The sequence below is a fragment of the Dendrobium catenatum genome, unplaced genomic scaffold (assembly GCF_001605985.2).
Source record: "Dendrobium catenatum unplaced genomic scaffold, ASM160598v2 fragScaff_scaffold_758, whole genome shotgun sequence".
In the NCBI taxonomy this organism is placed as follows: domain Eukaryota; kingdom Viridiplantae; phylum Streptophyta; class Magnoliopsida; order Asparagales; family Orchidaceae; genus Dendrobium; species Dendrobium catenatum.
In genome coordinates this window covers 435,158-440,870 of record NW_021319220.1, presented here as the reverse complement: position 1 = coordinate 440,870, position 5,713 = coordinate 435,158, and positions in this window count along the sequence as shown.

Genomic DNA, 5,713 nt, shown 5'->3' with positions numbered 1-5,713 from the left:
ATATATATATATATATAGGTTTTATGTTTATTTATATATATAAATATTGAGAGATCCCTTTGAAATTTCAAACATTGCTTAAGTACATGAAAATAATTCATGGGGAAGGATTAGTGAATAAAGTCTAATTTTTCACTAATCACTTCATTAGTCCTGTTAATTATTATCTAACATTTGCATGTTTAGGATGCACAAGCAATTAGCCTAGGTTTCTCCTAATTATAAGAACATGGCTTGTGATTATTTGTTGTATTTACCTATGTTACCATGGGTTAGTCATGACACCTAATTTGAACCGGTTCAACCTAGTGACACCTTAAAGACTATTATTAAGGACTAGTCTAGAGAACTTAGAGAAAATTTTAGGGATTAGGATACCCTTGTAAATGATATGAAACTGAAACCATTTAAAACTAGTGACATTTTGGACCCCCAAGAATTTGGTAGAAACTTTTAGAGACCTTTATGTCATTTAATTAATTAACCCAAATCTACCCCTTTAATTAAACACAAAAAATTTCAAAAAATTCTAATAAATCAAAATTAAACCCAAAAATTATAAAAAATATATCAAACTCATAATTGAACACTTAATCCAAGAAAATTAAAGTCCCCTTAATTGGACATTGATTCAAACACTATTTTAATTTTGATTAGAAATTATATTTTAATTAAATTAATTAATTCAAAATTATTAAAAATTCAAAAAATTTCCTGAACACTTGGAAACACTTTCTTAGGTAATTCCTAACTTTTTGAGGTGATCCTAAGAGGTTTGGACATCATTTAGATGAAAAGCCTAAAATTCCTTTAATTAAGTAATTTTAATAATTTTTTAAATACCCAAACTTTAAAAATTCATAACTAATTCCAAAAAAAACCTAAATTGAGCAAATTAAAAAACATTCAACTCTAATTAAAATATAGCATTTCTTAAAAATATGAACATTCTAGAAATCAGCCTAAATATAAAAGTCTACGCCTTGGTGAATTGTAGTTTGATAAGTGGGCCCGAACTTCTAAAATCATAACTTTGTCTAGAAAACTCTAAATTCAATAAACTGAAAAGATAATTACTTCTCAAATGGTCTAATATTTAATAAAAAATACTAGGTTTCTAAAACTTAGTTTTTTTTTTCTAATGTCAACTTTGGACCCCTTGGCGGATAGGATGACCCTAGGCGTTCTAAAATTCGCTAATTAAACTTAAATTCAATAGAATATTATCCATGGAATTAAAACAAATTAAACAACTAAATTAATTAAAATTGACATCAAGATGTAAATATTTAAACTTTAATCAAAATTCCTCTTTGGCCTTCAACAAATTAAATCACAAATAACTTGAATTAATTACACAACATAGGACATACCTAGACCACACAGCCTACTACTCACACAAAGAATTATTTGTTATGACACAACCTTTAGATTAAGGTTAGGCTATTATTTTCTTTTCTTTCTGCTTTTATGATATGGTGACTTGTATGTAGCACGTGTGCCAGTTGTTTTTGGTTTTCTATGATAATTATTGGATGATGCTTTTAATTACTATATTATTTTTGTGGTGTGATGGGCGATATATTACCCATAGGTTAGGAGTAATTTTTATACTTACGATACTTTCTTATAGGTGGCCATGCTGATATAGTGCTAAAAAGGGGGTTAAAAATAAATAAATTATATATAAATGCCACATGTGCTTAAGCTTCTTAGCCCCCAATAATAAATAAGAGCATAACCAAGTGTGGCTAGATTGAGTACTTTTATTTTCATATATAACTACTTGTGATATTTTATTTTAACTACTTAGGATAACCCAACAGGAGAGCCTAAATTTTTCTTTTTGTAATTCTAATATAATATATTAGAAGTAAAGAGTTGTGAAAATTTATAAAATGAGACATTTTAATAAAATATCATGCATCCAAAGAGAAAAGAAAGTCCCTTTATAGGGAATTTCTTTTTATTTGGGTACCCTATTGAGGGCAAACCATAAAAATATTGAAGGAAGGTGATCTATAAAAGAACCAAAAGATGACAATCAAGATTAAAAATATCCCATTTTAAGACTTGCATCATTCTATAGAAATAGAATCAAGGTTGTTGTGCGTGGAGCCTAGCCACCATTAATTTTCTATAGACCTAGGTTGTATATTAAATGAAACTTTTGGATTTTTTTAAGCTCTTGTTGATATTTTTACTTTGTTTGCGCAGTAGAAATAATATACTTTTTGTAGGTTTATTTTTTGTATGTATATGTGCCTGATTTCGCTAGGCTCGTTAGGGATAAAACTTTTCTATTCATAATTAATAATCAAAATATTATGAGTTAAATAACATAGAAATATAACAATCTAGGGAATAAGCTGGAGTTCGTCTAGGGTCGGTCACATGTATCTTAATGCATTATTTTTTTTTTATATGATTTCCTACTTGTTAGTAGAGTTTAGATAAGCTGACCTTTGATGATGAGGTGCTGAACCTAGGAAAGTCTAGTCTTCTAAAATTTATTTTTTAAACTTTTTTAGAAATTTATGCTTTCATGATTTAAAGATAGTAACTAGTATGTATTGAATTAAAAAATAACAAAAATAAAAAATTAATTGCATTAGTCTTAAAAGCATACTACCCTTCATAAGTACAAGGCCACTTAGGAACCTCTTTAGATGTAGGCCTAAATTTCCAAAGACTCAGCCACCCACCCATCTTTCATAAAGACTGAATAACACGATTTTTTATACAATTAGGAGGTTAGCTGGCTTTTCTTTTCAAGCATGATATAAGTAAAAAATGTATTAGCTAGGATACGAGTGTTAGTATTTTGTGTAGAATACTAAAATCACTCTAAATTTAGAGTTCAAGGCTACTATTATAAGTGTTACGTAGTATGCCTCATCGACGGGTAAGTCCTTTATCCTTCAGAGGCTATAAATCTCACCTATCTTCATCACATGGATGATGTTACCTCTATCTTTCTCTCTTATATGCTTAGAGTGTAGTGTTACCTTTTTCCAAAACAATTTCCCAACCTTAGTCCTTCCAGATGATGATATGAGCTGTGCATGTTGACCAAGCCAAGTTCAACTTTTCGTTCCCTTTGAATAGGAAGTTTATAGACTTCTCCTTCTGTGACAATCCCATATGAGGGAATAATTTATAGTCCTTAATTAATAGTCTTCTTAGGCCTCGATTTAATATGTAATTAACCACGAGGGCTTGCTCCTGTAGGAAACCAAATCTCATATTAAATAAACCCCACTCAAGCTGATGTATCGGGTGGAGAAAATCTCATGACTTTAATCAAGTTATACATATTATTACCCATCGATCGAGGTGCATATTTGAAAGCCACTATGATCTCATATACCCTCCCATTGGCCCGGTTGAAAAGAGTGCAATGGTCTATGAATATTTTATCATACGAGATAGTGCGATCATACAATTTGCATTCTATCCCCACTAAGCAATGTCCTTTCGGAGGCCCATAATGACTCCCAAAAAAAGCATAAATAGACCCCTCATTCTTCACAAATTGGGGAGAGGAGGAGATAAAAAAATGTAGGACCTCTCTTGCTTTCTCAAGCTTGCACCACAATCCCTTCACCAGCCTCCGACCATTGACCATTGTTGGACTTCCGGCTTTGTATTTATTATTGTTGGATATTTTCCCAAAAACAAAATATTTCTAGACATCTTCCCAATGGTTGATAAATATTGAATCTCCAATCATCACCATACATAGATGGTGCATTCTCTATTATTTAATCTATATCAAGTGGACCAATCTCATAAAGTTCAAAAATCTCTTTAGCATATTGTCTTCTCCCTGATGTTGAGAAGGGAAGAGTTGACATCATCCGACTATAACCCCTTTAACCACAATCACCCACTGACTACAGGCCTTCTGACTATCATCTCCCACCAATTATAACCCTTCTAACCACCGTGTCCCACCAACTATAGTCCTTTCGTTCATCATTGCCTGCTGACTACGATCCTTCTGACCACCATTGCCCACAAAATACGGTCCCTATGACCACCATCACCCCTTAACTATGCTCCTTCCGAGCTTTATCACTCGACTAAAATCCCTCTGACCACCATCTCCCGTCGACTTCGGTCCTTCCAATCAATATCACTCGTCAACTACAGTCCCTCTGACCATTGTCGCCCACCGACTATGATTCCTATGACTACCTTCACCTGTTGACTACGGTTCCTCAAACCACTATCGACCTTTTATTATGGTCCTTCTGACCACCATCGTTCGTCAATTACATTCCCTCTAACCATCCTCACCTGCCAACTACAATCCCTCCGAAAATTATCGCCCGCCCGTCGACTACAATCCTACTAACCAAAGAGACATGTCAATACTCTTTTAAGGACAATTACCATGTAAGAAGCTGTATATAATATGGATTTTATACATTAACCAAGCAACCTTCTCTAAGAAAGGATATTATTTCTAATAATGGATTCATTTAAACTAAGACATGCCCTTTGGTTTTTTGCCTTTTTTAGGTTTTTCAACGTAATGATCTTGGTGTCTTTTATGAATGCTACACCCAAGTTCTTTAATCTATCTGTGTGCTAGATCTTCGTACAAAGCTGGCATTCAATAATTTTTTTAATCATCATTTATTCATATTAACTTATAATTTAGTCCCCTATAAAAGAAGAGAAATAGCTTGCAAATATTACATCAACGATCATACACAAAATAAAGATGTGAGAACCTAAAGTTAATTATATAAAATGGTATAAAAATTACACTCCCATACAATGTGAAAATGCATAAAACGTGACAAATAATATAATGAAAAATACAACTTGTTTTAAATTTAATTTTTTAAGAAAATAATTTTATTTTTTAAACAACATTACATATATATTATTTTTTTATTTCTCTTTTATGAGAATTATTTTATGATAGAAATTAAACCTTTTTATCTATTTAATATTTAAATCTTTATATTTAATTATATAATATTTATTTTTGAATCACATAAAAAATATCACTAACATTACGTTATCTAAGTGGAATACACTGTTTAAAGTATTTCTATTAACTAGTGTAATGCACATGCTCAATGTGCACGCTATAATAGTTTTAAAAATTCATAAAAAAAATAAAAAAATATTTTTTTCTGAAAGAATTTTTTAAATTAGTAAAAAGTATTTAAAAGAGAGAATTAAAATATTAAACAAATAGATGAACAAAATAATAATAATATTTAAAATTTTAGTGATAAAAATATCACAATTTTTTATATTATTATAACTACCTATTATTAATATGCATGCCAATACCATTCAAGATCCATTATAATTAAAAATTAAAAAAAAAATAAAAAAAAAATACGCATAACTTTAGTGAGAAGCTATGCAATCCGCTTTTAGCTTTCTTCAAGTGCATTAATTATTGCTTGTGCACCCAGTGCACATGAATAAAAATTTAAAAAATAATAGTATAATTAATAAATTTTAATTTATGTTTATTTATTTTACTTAGTATTACAAAAAAGACCAAAAAAAAAAGTTTATCGCCATAAGTAATTGTAATAATAATCATTGTAATGAAAATTTGAGTTTTTTTTTTAAATTTGTTGACAAAATATGTTTTTATAATTTTATAATTATATATATATATATATATATATATATATCATTAGGCTTAATATTGTTATAAAAGTAGTAAAAATTACAT